General features: G+C 43.3%; 1 long non-coding RNA gene across 1 annotated transcript in view; it reads left to right on the top strand.

Annotated features, from left to right (window-relative positions):
• The window catches only part of LOC105495314 (uncharacterized), a 34,400-nt gene extending 15,820 nt beyond the window's left edge, over positions 1-18,580 (top strand). The window contains exons 3-4 of the long non-coding RNA XR_011608802.1: positions 4,124-4,212; positions 18,154-18,580. This is a non-coding gene — a long non-coding RNA (uncharacterized lncRNA). The remainder of the gene's footprint in view (positions 1-4,123; positions 4,213-18,153) is intronic.
• Positions 18,581-22,123: the final 3,543 nt, after the last annotated feature.

The raw sequence follows: 22,123 nt of genomic DNA on the forward strand, positions 1-22,123 counted from the left end.
CTAAGGGATTTTCCTGTTAGCATAGCATAATATAACCGAGGATGACTGATACGCCCTGTCATTCTTAATTCTTCTTCTTCTTCCTCTCTTTCTCCTCCTCTTCCTCCCCCTCCCCCTCCACCTCTCCTCCTCCTTCCTTCTTCTTTTTCTTCTTCCTCCTCTTCCCCTATCCCCTCTCCCCCTCCCCCTCCCCTCCTCCTCCTTCTTCTTCTTATTCTTCTCCTACTCCTTCTCCTTTTTCTTCTCCTTCTCTTTCTCTTCCTCCTCCTCCTCCTCCTACTCCTACTCCTATTATTATAACTGAAGTGATCTTGGACAACCCATTGCATTTTAAGGGGACTCAATTTTCTCATGTATGGAGCTTAAAATACCCAGACATTCCAAGAATGCTGTTATTTAATTAAAAATGTATAAGACAAGGCATTAAGAGATTTAGATTCTGGTTCTCTCGTCACTCTGTGCAACCTAAGGATGTCCTTTTAAATCCTGTGGACTTCAACTGCCCCATCTATAACACAGAGCTGTTCACACCAGCCTGGGTGATGTCGCAGAACTGTGGTGAGGGTCAAGTGGGAAGGGGAGATTGCAAACACCTCAAAGTGAAAATCATCACATGTAACTATAAAGCACCATTTGCACAGACAGTAGAAGTGCTGTTTCCATTTTCTTTTATTTTTTTTTCTCTGCCTCACTCTTTGTTGAGTATCTGTTAAAAACAAAACAAAGCAAAACACACCTCTGTTGCCCAAGAAAGCAATATCAAAAAATTAAAACCTGCTCTTAAAAAAACTCGACCCCAGCTACAATCACCTCTGGGCTTATGAGGGTTCACCATGTCTCTTCAGCAGTTATTTCTTAAGCCTGTCTAATGTTTAGGTAGAAGAACCTGGGGGTTGAGAGAGACCATTACAGGTGCTGTCCGCTCTAGGGTCCAGAGAGGAGTCCATAGACCCCAAGTTCAGAGGCAGTGCTTGCAGCAATCTTGTTCTCTAAGCGTCACACCATTGTAAGGTGTGAGAAATCCTGAGATTTCTCACTGTCAGGAACATAATCAAATGACACTTGGACATAAAGGGAACCCTATGCTCAGACATATATTTTTTTGAGGAGTTGGAGACACTGATGGAAAATATATTGCTACCACAGGGAATAACCCTATGGGTTGGCAGACCTTGGGCCCTGGGGCCCTGGGGCCCCTCACTGCACTGACCCCCCAAATTCTTTAGCAAATTTCTGTTTATTTCCTTAACTAGCACCCCACCACATGCACATATGCACATACACACTGTATGAATTCCACACACCGTAACTCTGCTACTCCCAAAATAAGAACTAATGTTCGTTGGATATTGATCAATAAACTTGTGATACTTATGAGAATTTAAGACAGTAACTGCAAATTATTTGGCACAGTGCTTTCAATATATATACTATATTATATATATATATGCACACATACACACACACTTTTTTTATTCCAATAGCTTCTTGGGGAACAGGTGGTTTTTGGTTACGTGGATAAGTTCTTTAGTGTTTAGTGGTGATTTCTGAGATGTTGGTGCCCTCATCACCCAGGCAGTGTACACTGTACCCATTGTGTAGTCTTTTATTCCTCACCCTCCTCCCACGCTCCCCCTGAGTTCCCAAAGTCCATTATATCATTATTATGCCTTTGCATTCTCATAGCTTAGCTCCCACTTATAAGTGAGAACATACAATATTTGGTTTCCCTTTTCTGAGTTACTTCACTTAGAATAATGGACTCCAGTTCCATCCAGGTTGCTGCAAATGCCATTATTTCACTCTGTTTTATGGCTGAATAGTATTCCATGGTGAATATATATCACATTTTTTTGGATACTTACATTTTTGCCAGGAACTGTCCCAAGAGCTTTGTGTGTGCTGATTTAAGCTTCATCATGCCTCTCGGGGAGCGGGAAGTGTGAGTATTTATTATCAGAGTTACTATGAGAAAACCGAGGCTCAGAGTGGTTAAGGAAGTTGGCTGGGATCACACAGCCTGTATGTGGGGAAGCTGGGATTTGAACCCAGGCAGTGCAACTCATATAGCTACACTTTTTACCTCACAATAATAGAAAGCCTGTCCTAGTCCATACCCATAGTGAAATTTCACTACAGTGTTTTCTCTTCAAAGCACATCAGAACAACTTTGACTCATTGGACTTTCTGTTCAGCCTAATCCTAGGGACAGAGATTTTTCTCAATGGGTAGGGGCAGAGAGATTTTAAACAGGGTACTCCCTTGCCACCTTGTCATAAGGAACCCAATTCAAGCTATACTACCCACCTGTTATCAAAAAGAGGTGGGAAATGTATCACTGCACCTTTACTGTGTGGAGACTCTTCCTGCTCACACACGGGAATCCTTGGGGAACATGAGATGTGGGGACAGCCATCATGTGGCAAATGGGACTGAATGGATGTGTTGGACTTTGGGTGTAGACCTTGATGTCACACAGCCCTAGGTTTAGATCCTGATGTTGCTGCTTACTTGCCGAGTAGCCTTGGCAATTTACTTTTGGAGCCACACTTTGCTCATCTGCAAAGAGGGGGATGGAAATAAAAATACCTCACTGGGTTGTGAGAATTCAATTAGGTTAGTAACTGCAAAGCACTTAGCACACGATGCCTGTGTTTTAGTCAGAATTCAGAACCAATAGGATATGTATAAATTATATAGAGAGATTTATTTCAAGCAGTTGAATCACATGATTATGGAGGCTGGCAAGTCCAAAATTTGCAGACTGAAGACCCAGAGAAAAGTCAATGTTTCAGTTCGAGTGCAAAGGTTATCTTCTAGCCCAATTCCTTCTTGCTTGGGGGAGGTCAGTCTTTGCTCTTTTCAGGCCTGCAACTGACTGGCTGAGGTCCACTCCCATTATGTAGGGCCATCTGCCTTACTCAAAGTCTACTAATTTAAATATAAATTTTATCCAAAAAGCATCCTCACAGGCATATCCAGAATAATGTTTGTCCAAATAGCTGAGCTTTGGAGCCATAGCGAAGTTGACACATAAAACTGTTGCAGCCTGGCACGCAATAAATATTGAGTAACAAAGAACTATTTCATAAGTGGAAAGTAGGTTAAGAGAAGTTCTATGGGTAGAATATCAATTAATATCAATATATTTTTCAGATTTATCTTATTGCCTAGTTTCCCTACCATAAAGTAGGTTTCATGAAGAATATGATTTTTACCTATTTTTCACTACTGATTCCCAACCAATTAGAATAGTGCCTGGCACATAGTAAACACTCAATAAATACTTATTGAATGAATGAATGAATGAATGGCAAGTACCCAACTCGCACCTCCTATATTTTCTTTCATCTCCAGATCTCAAAACACTTTTATCTAGAGAAGAACACGTGTCTTGCCTAGGGTCTAACATACCATGAAATGCGCTTTGTGTTACAGGGAAGGTGTGAGCTCGATGGACTTAATTTGTCTTAGAAATGCTTCAGACTTCTTCATACAGTTTCTTGCAGAGAAGACCTAGTTTGGAGGTGGGGGTTGAGGAAGTTGAGATTCCACAGATTATACGCAAGAATGACTTTGAGGGTGAGCTCTGAAAAGCCTCAGCAGGTGTCTGTGGCTTCAGTGTGAGAGATTCCAGAGTTTGCAAACCACAGGAATCTCACTCCTGGGAGGAGGCCAAACTTGTTTGCAAAATTTTCCTTCCCTTTCACACCTGTCTCCTCACCTCTTTCTGCCCAAGGGCCCCTCCAGCCTCAGCTCTGGGGCTGACACCTGCTCCTCTGAAGCTAGGTATTAAGAATGAGTGACAGGCTCCCAACTGTGGCCTCAACTCCGGCTCTACCCACGCCTCATACCTCAAAGGCTTAGCACAAGTTTCAAGGTGTTTCAGGAACTCTGGTAGCTTGGACCTCACTGTGAATTGCTTCTAAAACTGATTGTGAGTGTGGCAGATGTTGTCACTCACTCAAAAACCTCACATCCCCTTCTTCTGAGCCAATGTAACACAGTTTTGTAATGATTGATGATTTCTAGATTTGGAGGAAAGGAGAACATTTCCTGAGTCTCAGGGATGAGGATAATAGTCTCATATTATGATTCCTATAATCCTACTTCCATTTTCCAGGGATTGATTTGGAGGTGAACATAGAATTCAGTGCCAGCTGACGAAATGAAGGAAGAAGGCTGGTGAAAATATGAGGCTTCCCTTTCCAGGTAAAAACCCTATAAGATGGTTGGGTCACTCTTGTCTCTGCTTCCTACAATTTGGGGGTATTATACCTGAAGCTGCTGCAGCTATCTTGTGACCATAAGGTATCAGTGCGATCATGGAAAGCTACTATACTAAGGATGACCGAGTAAAATATGGAAAGAATCTGGGCCTTTGATGACATTGTTGAAACACTGAATCAGCCCAGGAACTACCTACCTACCACTAGTCTTTTTGTTGAATGAGATAACACACGCTTGAATTAAGATACTGTTAAATGGGAATATTGTCACTTGTAGCCCAAAGCACTGGTAACTGATGCACTTAGCATTTATCCTTACTCACACTGAGCCATGGTCTGTGCTTGGTGTTTATAAACATTAGCTCACTCAAGCCCCACAACAACCTGTTTGTTGTGTGCATTGTATAAATGAGAAAACTGAAACTCTTAGAGTCTAAGAAACTTAGTGAAGATTGCATAGCTAATAAACGGCAAAGCTTCAATTCAAATCCAAAGTTAATTCTAACAACCATGTTCTACTTCAATGATCTTTACTATAGCATGATTTTTTTTTTTTTTTTTGGAGGAAAAGGGAATAATTGTCTTTGTTCCAGAAAAGAGGGAGAATTATGGTAAAGGATGTTCCCCCAGACTGATTCTGCTTCAGGACACAGGGCTCCAGTATTTAGATGGGAAGCTGAGAATGCAAGGAAAGAATAAATGCCCTGAAGACAAAACCCTGGAAGAGATGCTTAACTGAGAAGGGAGTATGGTTTTTGTCTGCAATAATCAGAATCTTCCAGAATTGCAGCCCATACCAGGGGGGTGCATAATAGTTAATGTGTGGCAGCACTTCAGACGTAGACTGTCATTGTGTCCTCTTGGACAATCTAGAATGGTCCCTCCCTCCCTCCCTTCCTTCTTCTTCCTTCCTTCCTTCCTTCTCTCCCTCCTTTCTTTCTTTTCTTTCTCTTTCTTTCTTTCTTCCTTCCTCCCTCCCTCCCTCCCTCCCTCCCTCCCTCCCTCCCTCCCTCCCTCCCTCCCTCCCTCCCTTCCTTCCTTCCTTCCTTCCTTCCTTCCTTCCTTCCTTCCTTCCTTCCTTCCTTCCTTTCTTCCTTTCTTTTTTTCTTTCTCTTTCTTTCTCTTTCTTTTCCTGATTGAGACAGGGTATCGCTCTGTCACCCAGGCTGGAGTGCAGTGGCATGATCATGGCTCACTGCAGCCTTGACCTCACAGGCTCAGGTGATTCTCCCATCTCAGCACCCTCAGTAGCTGGGGCTATAGATGTGTGCCACCACACCAGGCCAATTGTTGGTGTTTTTTTGTAGATATGGGGTTTCGTCATGTTGCCCAGGGTTGTCTTGAACTTCTAGGCTCAGGCAATCCTCTCACCTTGGCCTCCCAAAGTGCTAGGATTACAGGAGTGAGCCACTGTGCCTGACTTGGGATAATTTTCCCAAAACAAACACCTGAGAACGATGCTGAAGAATGAAGGATTCAGCAGGGTGGAAAAGGAGGAGCAGGGCTCCAAGTTTCAGGCAGTGGCAACACTTGGGTAAAACACCCAGAAAACATGAGAGGAGGGTATGACCAAGGGTCTACATCAGGGTGTATAGATGGAGAGTGCAACAGAGAAAGAGAACTGGCTGGCCAGGGGCCCAGGACACCAGGATGGGTGAGTTTGAAGCAGGGGAGTCACAGAGTCAGATTTCAGTTTAAGAAAGATCACTTCCTGTTTTGGTTTGGCTGTGTCCCCACCCAAATCTCATCTTGAATTGTAGCTCCCATAGTTCCCACGTGTTGTGTGAGGGACCCCGGTGGGACATCATTGAATCATGGGGGCAGTTTCCTCCATGCTATTCTCATGGCAGTGAATAAGTGTCATGAGATCTGATGGTTTTATAGGGGGAAACCCCTTTCACTTGGTTCTCATTCTGTCTTACCTGCTGCAAAGTTAGACATGCCTTTTGCCTTCTGCCGTGATTGTGAGACTTCCCCAGCCATATGGAACTCTGAGTCCATTAAACCTCTTTTTCTTTATAAATTACCCAGACTTGGGTATGTCTTTATCAGCAGCATGAAAACAGACTAATACACTTCCTAAAATGGATTTGGTGATAATTCTCATTGAGGGGGTCATGAACTCATATTCTGGAGGTGGAAGGTGGTGGTTGTGGGGACTGCAGGTGGTAGTGACATAAGAACAAACACAGTGAACTAAATAGACCCAAACAGGAAGATGATGTAAAGTGGGCAGGCAGCCTGGGCAACATAGCAAGACTTGATCTCTAAAAAATAAAAATAAAAAATTATCTGGGCGTGGTGGTGCATGCCTGTACTCCCAGTTACTCGGGAGGTTTAGGTGGAAGGATTCTTTGAGCCCTGGAAACCGAGGCTGCAGTGACCAAAGATCACGCCACTGCGCTCCAGCCTGGGCAACAGAGGGAGACCCTGTCTCAAAAAAAATTGTTTTCAAATAAATAAAATAAAATGGGCAGTCCCCACCCCCTCTGAAGAAGTCTCCTTTTGAGTAGCAACAACAGATTTTTGCCATCAGTGAATAGAAAGTAAGCGGGGTTGCTGGATCATGTGGTCATTCTATTTATAATTTTTGGAAGAACTTCCAGTCTCTTTTCCATAGTGGCTTCACCAATCTACACGCTCATCAACAGTGTACGAAAGTTCTCTTTTCTCCATGTCCTCTTCAATGTTTGTTATGTTGTGTTTTGCTTTTTTAACTAATAACCACTGTAACAGGTGTGAGGCGATATCGCATTGTCATTTTGATTTGTATTTCCCTGATGATTAGGGATGTTGAGCACCTTATAATATATTTGTTGGCCATTTGTATGCCTTCTTTGGAGAAGTATCTATTCAAGTCCTTTGCCCGTTTTTAATCAGGTTATTTGTTATTTTTGCTATTGAGCTGTAGAAGTTTCTTAAATATTTTGGACAATAAAATAACTGATATTATGCGATGTATGGTTTTTAAGTATTTTATCCCAATATGTAGCTGTCTTTTCACTCTGTTGATTGTGCTCTTTGCTGTGCAGAAGCTTTTCAGTGATGTCTATTTTTGCTTTGGTTTCCTGTGCACCAAAGAATTAAAAACAATCTTGAAAAGATTTTTGCACTCCCACGTTCATTGCAGTATTATTCACAATAGCCAGTAAATGGAAACCACCTAAATGTTCATGGATGAGTGAATGGATAAAACCATACGTACGTACCATGATATATTATTCAACCTAAAAAAGAAAGGAAATTCTGACATATGCTACAATATAGATAAACCTTGAAGACATTATGCTAAGTGAAACACGCCAGTCACAGGAGGACAAATACTGCATGAATCCACTTATATAAAATATTGAAAATATTAAAAGTCATAGGTTCAGAGAGGAGAATGGTGATTGCCAGGGCTTGGAGGAGGAGGAAAAGCAAGAGTTGCTGTTGAATGGGTATAGAGTTGCACTCATGGAAGACGAAAAAACTCTAGAGATCTGCTGCACAATGTCAGGCTTATAGTTAACAATACTTTACACTTAGAAATTGTTACGAGGACAGATTTCATGTTGTGTGTGTTTTACTGCAATAAAAAATAAGGAAGACAATGGAAAGCAAGCATTTTTACTTTTTCCGTGGAAGCCATAACTGGAAATTTTCAAGTGCAACCTCCCAGTTTTCTCGATTCTGGTGTAAGTAATTCACATGATTTAAAATCACTGTTTGGAAGATGATGTCAGTGCCCTTCCCATATCTCTTACACCAGAGACCAGCACACTTTTTCTGTAAAGAGGCAGATAGTAAATACTCTCAGCATTGCAAGCCATACATTCTCTGTCACAACTACCCAACTCAGCCTTTGCAGTGCAAAGACAGTGCATAAACAAATAGGCATGGCTGTGTTCCTATAAAGTTTTATTTACAAGAACAGGCAGCAAGCTGGTTTTGGCCAGTGAACAGATCCCTGCTTAGATCATCTGTAATCAGGTGGCCTCTTAATTTGAAAACCCATATCTCTCTTCTGACATTTTTCTGGCCAAGGATCATGCTTGAACATGCTCAGGGAAAACTGGAGGTGCTAGAAAGCCAATAACCCTGGAAACAGCCCTCAAGCCCCTCTGTTGGTAGAGCTGATGCATGTTCTACTCAGTCTCCCAGAGTTTCCCAGTTAGGCTGAACTCCAGCTGCCCACAGATGTAACCTGCTCAGCATCGCACCCTTGATAGGCCACTTACCTTCCTTGCCTCCCTTCAAATCTCCCCTACCAGTATTTCCCGAGATTACTTTCCAACCTACTTGCCTTTGTGCCAAGTTCTGGTTCCAAGGAAACCCAGCCTAAGATCTGGTGTTTGATCTAACCATAGCTGTGGGGCAATTTTGATCCCCATATCATGTGTTCACTCAGTCACTTATTCATTCATCAATTCAAATATCTTTCTTGAGGGCCAAAAATGCAGAGATAAACACATCTAAATGTCAACCCACAAGGAACTTAACCAAGTGAAGGGAGAGACTCACAAAAAGAAGTCCAGTGAAGGCACCACGAAGCTCCATGAAAGGCACAGCGGGTGACCATCTGCAGCAGGGATTAACAAAGTATGGCCCGTGGGCCAACTCCAACCTCCTGCCTGATTCTGGAAATAAAGCTTTACTGGCACACAGCCACATGCACCATCTACTTACATATTGTCTGTGGCTGCTTTTCCATTATAGCATCACAGAAGTACTTTAGAGTAGTTGGGTCAGAGACTGCATGGCTGGTAAAGCAAAAACTACTTACTATCCTGCCCTTTACAGAAAACGTGTGCCAATCCCCAGTCTATATGATTAGGACAAAAGGAGATGGGAGCCATGCCAGTGTATAAGGGTTATGAGCTCTGGATTCAAACCACTTAAGTTCAAGTTCTGACTCTGTCTTAATAAATATGTGACTTACAGGCAGTTACTTAACCTCACTGAACCTCAATGTTGCCTGTCTACAGAAAGAAGGCATCATAACAATAGCCTCTCCCTCATAGGGCTCTTGTGAGCACTCAAGGAAACTCTGCATGTAAAGAATTCAGCATGGTGGCTGGCACCTAGCAGGTGCTGGGGGCACTCAGCTCCATCACTGTGCGAAGGCATCTTCAAGAGTCCCTGGTTGGACATAACTTTGGAATGCAACTGCTGAACTGCACACTGCATGTAACAGTACATTCCTCTGATTCCAACTCATTTCTAGGACCCAAGCCTCTTGAACTGCCTATCAATGAGAACTGGCATGGGAAAGGGACACATTCCATCAAATTATCCTTTTTTGCACATCTCAGACCTTTGGTCTTCTAAGGGAATTCCCAGCTTCCAGGAGGTGATGGGTTGCAGCTATGGGGATGGAAGCAGTTACTCTGAGGCCAGATGTGGCCTTCGCCTGCTGAGCACAGAGAGGGGCTGTGCTCCAGGAGAGCCACCCAAGTTGCTGACCGCTCTGTTTTCCTGTGTCCCCCAACCATCTGGGCAGCAGAGGGCTGCTAATTGGGGTGCTCTGGCCGGACATCACAGATGATGCAATCCAGGGAGTTATCCATGGGAGTTGCTGGCATTCAATCTCAGGGAAGCCGCTGGGCAGAAACTGTTCCCAAGGGTCTGCCTAACACATCTCTCAGCCAGGATGTCTGACGGGGGCTGAAGCTGGGGCCCTGGTGCCTTCCGGCCTGACATTACTATTTCTAGCAGATGACAAGCATGTGACTTCCAGAGAAACTGGAAGGCCACTGGTTGGAATCCCTACATTATTTAAAAATGAGAACTGAGTCCTCTTCGCATAATGGCTCAGATGAATGGTGCTACCAAGCAGGGTTCTGAGACTGACCCCAAAGACAATGAATTCTGTACCTACTCTACAACATTTACTTTGCAACATGAGGGACCTTCCCCAGACATCCTCAACCCTACTGGAAAACACCTAGATTTCCATTTCGTTTGTTTCTGTTTAGCCTCAAGGCCTTTGCATTTGCTGTTCCCTTTTCCAGGAATGCTCTTTCCTGCAGATATCAACAGCCACCCTCTCGCCTCCTCCAGGTGGCTGCTCAAATGCCATCTTATCAGAAAGCCCTTTTCTGACCATTCATTTAAGTCATACTTTCATATAACTCTCCATCGCCTTTTACTGTACCCTGCACAGATTTTCTTCTTAGAACAAATCACTACTTGACATGTTGAATATTTACACCTTAATGTTTTTTCTGTCTGTTGTCTCATTTCCCAAACTCACCCCTGATGAAGTTCAATGGAACCAGAGACCTTGTCTGTCATATTTACTTCTGTGTCACTGGTTTCTAGGCCAGTGCCTGGCACATGGTAGGGGAATAAATAAATATTTTTTGAGAGGATGTTTGCATCAAGCTGGTAGTAATCTTTCACTCAAATATGTCTTACTCTTTGATCTGGCACTAAGTCACATCAATGCTACCAAAAACTCTGCGTGGACATTGCTATTGACACTAATAATTACACGTTGCAAAATGGATTTTTGTGAATAATAATGACTGTGGCAGCCATTGTTCTATTAGGCTCTTTAAAGCACAAGATTAAGATTAAGATTTTTTTTTTTTTTTTTGAGACAGAGTCTCACTCTGTCACCCAGGCTGGAGTGCAGTGGTGCAATCTCAGCTCACTGCAAGCTCCGCCTCCGGGGTTCAAGCCATTCTCCTGCCTCAGCCTCCCGAGTAGCTGGGACTACAGGCGCCCGCCACCACGCCCAGCTAATTTTTTGTATTTTTAGTAGAGACGGGGTTTCACCGTGGTCTCGATCTCCTGACCTTGTGATCCGCCCGCCTCGGCCTCCCAAAGTGCTGGGATTACAGGCGTGAGCCACCGCGCCCGGCCTAAACTGTTTACATACATTTTTCACATTGATCTTTACAACAGACCTGTAAAATAGATACTGTGTCCTCCTATTTTCCACAAAGGTTACTGAGGCTGCAGGACATTTCAAACCTCAGTTGCCCAGAGGCACTCAGTCCATGAGGGACCAATAATGTCATTGTCTGTCTCAATGTGGGAAACTGGGGAAAAGTTTTCGTTTTCCATTTACAGTCAGGACAAACAAACAAAAAAGCAACACATGAAGGATAATGAATGGAGGTTGAGTAAAGCGTAGGTTTCCAAGTCCCCAACGTCTTGCAATAACCAAATTGTCTTTTCTTTGTTTTCTCCTCCTTTGTACTTACGTGTTAGGCATCTGGTTTTATGGTTTAATTAGAAAAATGGTTGCATTCAACCAGTATCAAGGAGGAGGTCTTCTAACTTCTGGAAGCAGTAGAGCCTCAGATGGTTGTGGTTAGGTGGAAGGAGAGGTATAGAGACTGTTGGGTGCAACTCTTAACCATTTAGCTCCTTCAAGAAAAGTTGGCATATCACATCCACTGCAGATGGCTCGTTAGCTCAAAGATGGCTTAACGACCTCCAGCAACCAATTCCCAGTATGCCCCTGCCCTCTTCCCACAAAATAAATTTCTCTTCATTCTTTGCATTTGGGGCATATCCATGCTCATCTTCTTTCTGCAAGGATATGGTTGGACCAGAGTCTAGGCTGCTCATCTGTGTGTATTTAGGCTTCATCTTCTCCTGGAAGATGCATCAATGATTTTCAAATGGAAAAAGCTTGGCGATAATTTCCAAGAGGAGGATCGTTTGAAGGAATGAATAGTGCAATGTCTTCTTCAGCGGCTTCTTTTTATTGAGCTAGGAGAGCTCTCAGAGAGGGCTCGTGCCGTCTACCCATTGGTCATGCTCTAGCTTGAGACCTTCTTTAATTATTTACAGAACATCAGATTTCTCTCCCCAGTTATGCTTGAGTTACTTAAAGGGGGAGACTGCTTCTGACTTGATTCCAGATGCCCTGAAACTCCCCTTGAATTCTTGTGTTCTATGAATATAATTTGACAGGTTGGCTGGCTAAGGTGAACTGTTGTTTTCATCACAGGAAAGAAGTAGCCTCCAAAATAATGACAGTTATTTTGCAAATGCTGGTTTTGTGCCAGGCATTGCACTGAATATTTTATAAGCATGTTAGTCTATGATATCATCTCTTACATCAATGACTCCAGTAACCTCACAACTGTTGATTGTCATAGACTCTAGTTTTCGGACAGTTCATTCAATCATAGAGCAGCCAGGTGATGTTTTAAAATTATAATTCTCACCATGCTACTCCCCTGTGCAAAACGCTCCAGTGGATACCCATAGAGTTGAATCCAAAAGTCTTGCTGTGATCTGTTTCTGCCTGTTCTGACATCATGCCACACTCTTGTTCTCTCTCACTGTGATTCATCCGCTTTTGCTTTTGCTTTTTATCTGTGCCTTTTATATCCCAAGCTTGTTCTCACCTCACAGCCATTGTGTTACTGATCTTTCTGCCTGGAACACTTTCTTCTCATTGTTCACAAAACATGACCATCCCATGTGGGTTTTAGCTTAAATATCTTACCTTCAGAGCAGCCGCTTGTCCAGCTTACTTTCCACTAAATCCCCAACGCCTAGCACTTTCCTGATACTCATTAGATATTTGTTATTCAATTCATTCCTCCCATAGATGTTAGTTTTAAACTTGCAAATAATTATCTATTTTCATCCACTATATATGCACTGTCCAATACAGTAGCTATCAGCAAAATGTGGATATTTAAATGTAACTGAAATTCATTAAAATCAAATAAAATTTTAAAATCCATCTCCTCAGTTGCACAGCCACATTTCAGTAGCCCCTAGTATCTTGTGGCTGTGTTCAGTAGCCCCTCATATCTTCAGTAACCAATAGCCCCAAGATACTAGGGGCTACCATATTGAGCAGTACAAATGTAGATCAGTTCCATCATCGTAGGAACTTCTACTGGGTAGTTCTGCACTAGAACATAAGCACCCTGAGGGCCAGTAACTTGGTCCAACTTATTTACCATGGAATCCTCAATGCTTACCTCTTAGTTGTTACTTAATAAGTACTTTAATATATGTATTAACATTGTAAATGTTAGTTTACAATTTATCAGTTATAAACCATTCAACAATAATTATAATGTGACAATAATAATAAGCGTTTATGGAGGATTTACCACACGAACTCCTTGTGCTAACCTCTTTCTATGGATTATCTACTGATCCCTTAACTGAATGAGATCCTGGCTGTTACTATCCCACCCTTCATTACCAGCACCACACAGGAGAGAACAGACTTTCTCTTCTGGGAAGTGGGAGTCATAGAAAGAAGCCAGGTCTTCCAGAATCTTCACTGGGGGGTTGTTTTCCCCATGCAGATAACCTCAAGCTGCCTTGCGAAATGGCCTCACCACTGGCTCTGTCTTCATTCCAAGGAGAGGCGGTTATTTCCCTCACACAGACAGGAGAGCAGGGTGGGATATGTAGCCTCACCTCCTCTCCCACATCTCTTTGCATGCCTGAAACAATTACATCAGTCTGTATGGACCTGCAGTGCTCAGGCAAACTGGACTCTTTGGGTTCTTGTGCTCCATTCTCTGAAAATGGGTTGCATTTTTTTTTATGTCAGATGCCTACCTTGTTCTATTTCCTGCTGGTGAATAGCTGAGGAGTTCTTGCTGAGATGTGAATGGTTCCCACTGTAGCATAGCATCTAAATTTGTTAGTTGCACCAGACAAAGTGGACCTCTTTCAATTCAGGACATACAGGGGCCTAACAAGTTGTGGTTTGAAGTGACAACATAACACACTGTGATTCAGAAAATCTGGATTCTAGAACCACCACTTCCACCATTCAGCTTGGTAAGCCCATGAGACACGCACATTCTTACCTGGTTAAATAGTAGGAGCTGGGAACACCAGCCCTGGAACCAAATGGTAGGTTAAATTCTTGGCTCTACCACATATCAGCACCGTTTTCTTGGAGACATTACCCCTCTGAGACTCAGTTTTCTCTGCTTTAAATTGGGGATCATGGCAGGACCACTTCCATAGGTTTTGTGATGATTTAACTTTGGACAGCATTCATTATTTTTTCTTATATTAAATCACTTATCTCCAAAATAAATGAATCTGCACAAGGATAGACACATACATTGTACATATAATTTTTTCTAGATTCAGAGATGAACAGTGATGATGATGATGATATCTACGTCCCTACTTTGTGCCAGACCCTAAACAAACTGCTATGTAATAATTATTTCATTCATTCATCACTGCAACCCCATGAGGTCAGTATTTCTGTTTCCATTGTAAGAAAATAAAACTTTAAGGTTAAATTGCTCCTGTAAGCTCACTCAGCAAGAAAGTAAAAGAGCTGAGATTTGAACCAGGTCTTGTCTGGGCCTAATACCAGTAAATGCAACTTCTCTTGGTCTGTTTTTCCTTCTGTAAACTCCGGATCATAGTTGCTATCTCAGAGGGCTGATGGGAGGATGAAATAGAACAGTGTTGCAAAATGCTTAGCATAGAATACCTGGTAGAATTTTCTCTTTGGAGATGGTAAAGAGAAGAAAAGAGAGAAGCCTAGAAAGAGCAAACAGAAGAAGAGGTGGCAATAGGAGGGGCCTGGAGACATGAACTAATTAAGGGCTTCATCACCAGCTCAATGATGTGTCAAGATGACAGTCAGTCAAGCAGATAAGGGACGATGAGTTAACATCTCCTGGGGGAAGCCCAGGCCTGAGATTGGCTGGCAGACAAGAGCACATCAGTGAAAAGGAAGCTGCCAGAAGGTTATTTACATGAAATTACAGTGAAGGATTTGAACTGTGCCACCCTGGTGGCTTTAACCCTCTCTTGGTAAAGGCAAAGTCCAGTAGCCCTTGGAATGAATCCATATCCTTGTACTGTATGAGCTAATGCAAGTACAATGGGAATGGATATTTGGAACCATAAAGGACAGTATAAAAGCCTCACAACCAAGTCCTTGGAATCCCAGCTCTTACACATTTTATCTAAGGACAAGTTCAAGTGTAGTGCAACTTTCAGGCATGGCTGTATCCAGATGCCCAACATGATGCCATCAGGAATATTTACCTCACTGTCTCTGCTTTTAAGTGCTACCTCTTCTGTTTTGACTGTGTCCTAAGGCCAGTTCCTGCCCTGTGGTGTAAACATAGTTCTGTCTCTTAGGCTGGGTTCCCTCAGACACAGACTCTGAGACAAGGATTCCAGTGCAAGTGATTTATCAGGCAAGTGACTCTAGAAAACTCTTGTAGTGAAGTAAGAAGAGAAGGGAAGAAAGGTGCATTAATAAGAAGGTTACCACTGTGGGCATTTGATGCTCAACCCCACTTCTACATATGAAAAAAATACGGACCATACCCTGTTAAGACCTCTGGGGCATAGTTGAATGCGTATCTCATTCCAGAGATGAGGGAGCTGTGCTGTTGATTTTCTGACTTCCATCCACCCCTGGCTGGGGGCTGCTCCCAGGAGCATTAGCTTCACAGCACTTCTGTGTGCCCTAGGCAAGCGCTCAGAGCATTACAGTCTCTCATGCTCAAAGGAGAAGGTGTTAGCATGCTTGGCAACAGTCAGCACGAGAGGAATATAATAAGGCACAGTGACATCTACTTCTCCCCCTTTCCCTCTATCTTCAGGAAAAGTTCTAGGTCTGAATCTCATTAAGCTGACTTGGGTCATATGCCCTTCCTTGAACCAAGCACTATAGCCAGGGGTATGAATGATGCCATTAGCCAGACTCAAGGGAAGAGAGTCAACCTTGCCCCCCTGCATGGACTAAGAGTGGGGTGGGGTGGTACCCCAGCAAAAAATGAGGTGCCATGAGCAAAGAAATATGAGTAAATTCTAGTCCAACAAAAACGACATAAAAATATTGACTCATCATTCAACAAGTGACGACTGACTTTATCACCTTCCACCTCCTAAGTTAGATGAATATCTTTCCTTTTGGAAGAGCAGGACCATTTCTGGCCCCAGAGCAGCAGTCCCACAGGGGACAGATAGAAAAGTGAGTGTGGTTAGTCACTTGTAATTGCTCAAATTATCCTAAAATACACACACACACACACACACACACACACGTATATATTTTTTTAACAGAGGCTTTGAAGACTTGTTGCAAATGTTTACATTTAGCCTAATGGAACTAAGTCTCATTAATGACTGTGATACTGTTTGGGTTGGCCCTGGGTTTCGCAGAGTGGGTAATAAGCAAATTCATATGCCCATGTGGCACTGTTTAGTGAGGGGATCTCAGTAAAGGAAGCTCCGACTCCTCTTTTTCTCTTTGTAACTTGGCATGTGACATCTGGGGCTATTTCCTCACAGGGCCCTTTTGCAGTAATGTAGTTTAAGTACTTTGGAAAGGTGCCTAAGTAATGGCTATTATGTAATTTTCTTTAAAAGGTAGAGGAAATGACAATCAAAGAATCAAGGGGAGGGCTGAGGATCTGTGTCTGTCCCTCTCCAATGTGAAAATGTCAGAGGGCTCCCTTCACCCAGGGTAATTGCAAAGCAAACAGAGCTCAGGGTTCTTACAAAGCCAGGACTGCTATGGAGAAAAAGCAAGGTCAGCCAAGAGCGGCTGGTTCTTTCACCTGCATATTGTCTCTGAAACTCCAAAGAAATTGAAAAAATTAACCCCCAACAAGCTAATTATATTACCTGTAGCAAGTAACTTTGGCTGAAAGCAAACTGGTGTTATTAATAATCGACTAGAAGCTTGGTGCTACTGGGTTCTATTTGCTCATCTGTACAATGGGCACAGCCCACTTCTTAGGGCTACTATGAGAATTAAGTTAGATAGCACTTACAACGTGCTCTATGCACTGCAGCAGGGATTGCCAGCTGTCTGCTGAGAGCCATTTTCTTCTTTTTTCCATAGCACTGCACTATGAGTTTTACCTAAGCACATAGCTTCCCAGAATAGATGTCACATTTCCCAGCCTCTTCTGCTGTTAGATGTGGGCTTATGGACTAAATTCTGGCCACTGGGATACAAGAGGCAGTGCCCTGGGGCAGGATCCAGGACCCATCCTTAAGAGATCACTGATGTGTGGCCTTTGCTCTCTCTCTGCTCCTTGCTTCGCCTTGCTATCTGAAACATAGATGCTTCCATCTTGAATCTTCAGACAGATCTACGAATGACGGATGTGCATGGAGGAATGAAAGGACAGAAGAATCCTGGGCCCTGGACATCACAGTGCTCCCCACTTGTTCTTTCCTTTCGAAGTCACTGTTAACTGGGAATCAGCACCCCGACCCTGTCCTGGTTCTTTCACACAGAATTTGGCATAGTTCACAAATCTAGTTTTTATAGAAAGCTCTCAAATTTAGCTCACACTAAAATTCAGCATTTTAATCCCATCTTTTAACTAGATGTTTTTCCTTATATTAATCTCCCTACGTAATATGCAATTCCTTGGAAAGAAATATATTCTGTTATTTCCCTTCCTGCCTCCATGCCACAGTGGTGTCTCGCTGAGTGGGCAAGAAGGGTGAGCTACTTATATGACTTCCTGAGGGAAGGAAAAACCAAACTCCTAGGGAAGCCCAGGCAGCATCTTCTGTCTTCTTGGTTGCAACTTGTCCTCTTACATTTACAGCTGAAGCCTTCAGCCAGCGCCAGCATGAGCAGGTGCCAGATTTGAGCCTTGTTCTTAGACATAGCCCTATGGTAGAGTTCTGAGTCCCTACATTTGCACTACTTTCCCACATCAGGGTGGTAATTCATTCCCACTCTATTGGCTGTCACTTTACCTGTGTTGTGTTCCTTGCACTGGAACTCCTTCGTTCCCACCTTTCTACACCGGAACCAGAAGTATCTTGGAAAAGTTCAATCTCTAGGTCCATGTTAGCCCAATTATCATGGTCACTGAGTCCACTTGGATGTAGCTTTGTCCCCATTTGGTAGCCCCAGACATATCACTTACTAAAATCGCAAATGAGAATGGGGACTTTGTTGAACACTATGACGTATCACTCTGATTCCTTTCAGGAATGAAGAATTTATTCCTCCTACTATCGGAGAACTGAAAAAACTGTCTCCACAAGGTCATATCTCCCTCCAAGGTTAGCTGCATCCAATGACTGGCAAACTTGGATTACAAAGTCCCAGAGCTTCCGGCTCAATTTGGGACATCTCTGAAGACCATCCCTGCTCCAAAGCTTCTCATGGGCTCAAGTGAGTCCCATGTTGGGATCGCATCACAGCTCAACGCTTCCGTATGCCTGATCTTGTTCCCATCCCTTCCTTTCCACAGGTGTTGATTCTAAAGGAACTCTTTAATAAACATCCTTAGTCTAAAGTTGGTCTCAGGATCTCCCTCCCAGGGAACCCAATTTGCAACAAGGCCAGCCATTTCTCTGTTAATCTTCTGCACTCTACAGGCCCATCTTCTGATTGCTTCATCCTGCCTCTTCTGTTTCCACCTTCATCTTGCAACCCCTTAGGGCCAGATGGAATGAACAGTTTCCTCCTCTTCTAGTTACCTTTTCTCATCAGCAGCAAGTCTCATGGCTTAGTTACCAAGGATCAGGACTCAGAATCAGAGCAGAGACTGTCTGGAGGGGGCTGGGGCCATGGAGGAAGACACTGTGCCAGGGAAGCTAAAAGCATGGACAAGAAAAGGCCATTGCCAGAGACACCTCTTAAAGCATGAAGAGAGAAATACCCTGGCTCTTCCTGTATTCCCACCCTCTAGGATTTTACCAGTACTCCCCATTGGAAACTAACTGGAAATCAGTTAGCAAAGGAGACTGGGAAATGTAGTTTGTAGGGATCACCTCCCTGAGGTACAGAACCATGGAGAAGAAAGATGGGGAAGGGAACTGAAAGGAAGCAAGCCAATGAGTGTCAAACACATTAGCATATTAAATACTATGTGAGCCAAGCCAAGACATGTGTTTAAGTATTTCTCACACATATCTGGACATAAAACTTTATGATTCATTTACTTATCAACCTATGATCTTATTGCATAATAATCTCAGCAGAACTATTCAAAGCACATATTTTAGAACACACTGACTTCAACAATCCCCTACACTGATTTTCTGTTGTTGAGCATTTAGGTTTGCTTCTACTTTTTTTCCTTTTATATTTAGGATGATCATTTCCGTGTTGGTTTTCATAGACTCCTTTCCACTCTTTCACGAGCAAGCCTCATTCAACCTTTGTAAAGCTACTTGATCATCGATTTCATCAAGAAATTATTTACCTGGCAGTGAATCCTGCAAAGTGACTTGTAAATGAAAAGCTGACTTGGTTATCCAAACCTAGGTCCATAGAATACAGAATGAATTGAAGACATAGTACAGGGTATGATGTGCAGATACTGGGGTTTTTGGATGGGTTGCTGCCCTTTATAGACAAAGAAGGTCCTTTCATTACCTTCTCTTCCCTTGGTGATATTTTCAGCCCTTGTGGGTTGGGTGATGGCAGACTATTGTATCTAGCCTGGAGCACCCTCCTTCATCCTCTCTGCCACCTTGTTCCTTGCAGAAAACCTGGAAGGGCTAAGATGCCAAGTTATTTTTCAGTATTAATCAATCAGAATAAAACCACTCTCAACTAGGCTGAGCAATAGGGCATCTTGTTAAAAAGAAGAAAATTTTAAAAAATGTCTATCTCACAATGGAAAAAAATGACTCTAATAATGCTCAGTGTTTGCTGGGAGTGAATTGTGCCTTCCCTCTGGGTTTTGTGGGTATTGGATTCTTGTGCTGATATTTTTGTGCCTGTAAAAGATGCCAAGTCCTTTGAGCTTCATAAAGACAGAGGGAGGATGTAGGAAAGGGAGAGTTTAGCACTTGGGGTATTTGTTTGCAACCTAAATTTTTATCTGATTGTTTTACTAGAGCATTGAAATTTAGCTTTGAGCTTCTCATGGTGAACACCTGCTTTAGTCGCTGGAGAAATCCCCACTTGAGCTAGATATAAATAAAAAAGAACTGTAGCAGCAGCAACAGCAACAACAATACTTACAAAGTGCCTTGTGTCTGGCTTTACATGTATGGATTCATTTAATCCTTACCACAACTCTGGAAGGTAGGCTGCTGTCATCATCTCCCTCTATACGTGTAGAAGCTGAGGCACAGAGAGGTTAATTCACTTTTCCAAGTCTACCCCAGCTTGTCATTTGTGGAGCCTAAATTTGAACCATAGCAGTGAGCCTCCAAAGTCCATTCTTGGCCCCTCTACTTGGCTCTGTACAACTCTGTCTAGTGCAACAACTTTGAACATTCCGTAGCTCTGCCCTGCTCAACCTGCTTTTGCATGCTTTCGAAACACAACACAGGTTTGTTGGGCAAGAGAACTACAAGCATTATTATTCTTTTTGCATTAGGAAGTGAGGCTCAAAAGTCCCTTTTTTTTTTGAGGTGGAGTCTTGCTGTGTTGCCAGGCTGCAGTGCAGTGGCGCAACCTTGGCTCACTGCAACCTCTGCCTCCCAGGTTCAAGTGATTCTCCCACCTCAGCCTCCCAAGTAGCTGGAACTACAGGTGTGTGTCACCACGCCCAGCTAATTTTTATATTTTTGGTAGAGACAGGGTTTCACCATGTTGGCCAGGATGGTCTCAATCTCTTGCCATCGTGATCTGCCCACCTCAGCCTCCCAAAGTGCTGGGATTACAGGCACGAGCCACCATGCCCAGCCCCAAAGTCCATTCTTAGCTCCTCTTCTTGGTTCTGTACAACTCTGTCTAGTGCAACAACTTTGGACATGCCATGGCTCTGCCCTGCTCAACCTGCTTTCACATGCTTTCGAAACTCAACACAGGCTTGTCAGGTAAGGAAACTATGAGCATTATCATTCTTTTTGCAGTGGAAAGGGTTTCGGAGTTGGGGTTGGAAAACCCAGATTCTTCTCCACATTTCTGCCAGCCTCAGTAGCATGCTCTTTAGAGGGCTTTAAACCACAATTTTGGGTTTAATCCCAGCTCTATGCAAAATTCAATGAAGGGCTTGTGCCCATCAAAAGGCATGAAAGTTCTCATTTGTAAAAGATTCCCACTTTACAAATGAAAAAAGTAAGGAGAAGAGAGGTCTTGTCACTGCCCCAGGCCACCCTGAAGGAAGGAACAGGCTGGTGCCTGTGAGCCAGGTCTTCTGATACTCTACCCCCGAGTCATTTTTTGTTGCACCAGGATCTCTAAAGAGAAAGGTGAAGAATACTGCTGCTGCGAGTGACCAGCCCACCTGGGGGTTGCCAGCTCTCAGATTGATTTGTCTGCCCAGAGAGTGCACTTACAGTCAAAATCAGCAATGAAATGTGCCCTCCTGTATCTAGTTCACTCTGGATTCTCCAAAGGTGGCAAATCAGAGAAGCTGCAATTGGCACCTCTCTGTCACTGGCGCTGCCACAGGATTGAAGTTCAGATAAGCAGCACAGCATTGGTTTGATAGACCACATATCTCAGGGGCCTCTGGTATCCAAAGGGCCTCCTACTGAGCATGGGCAGTATCATCAGACAACAAATAAAAGATGTGCAGCCTCGGCTTCTGTGTTTCCTTTACTTGTAGATGCCTCCTGCTTTGTTTTAATCTCAGAGCATCAACAGTCACAGAGGAAACCTGGAAAAAAAATAAAGCATCAAAAGGCAAAGAACATTGATGGTAGGTTGAATTTGTACCCAGGCTCATCAATACGGGTGGAGGGATGTATCTCTCAAGACCTCATGGGAGTAGGGCTCCCCAAACCCCCCCACAGTGCCCCCGCCACACACGGGCTTGCAAAGCTCTGGGACTCAAAGCCACCTTGATCATGGCCCCACCTTGGTTGTTCGTTCCATCTCAGTTGGAACATTGGAAGTTCTACATAGAGGGGGAATGTTGTGAATGGAAAAGTCTGAGGGAGAAAGATGGTCACATCCTGTAAGAGGATGCTCATGCCCTCCTTTCTTTACCTGTTATCCAAAAATCCATCTCTCTTTCCAAATCCCAGTTGCTTGCCTTCAAGTCAACAAA

This window comes from Macaca nemestrina, chromosome 10 (genome assembly GCF_043159975.1).
Source record: "Macaca nemestrina isolate mMacNem1 chromosome 10, mMacNem.hap1, whole genome shotgun sequence".
Lineage (NCBI taxonomy): Eukaryota > Metazoa > Chordata > Mammalia > Primates > Cercopithecidae > Macaca > Macaca nemestrina.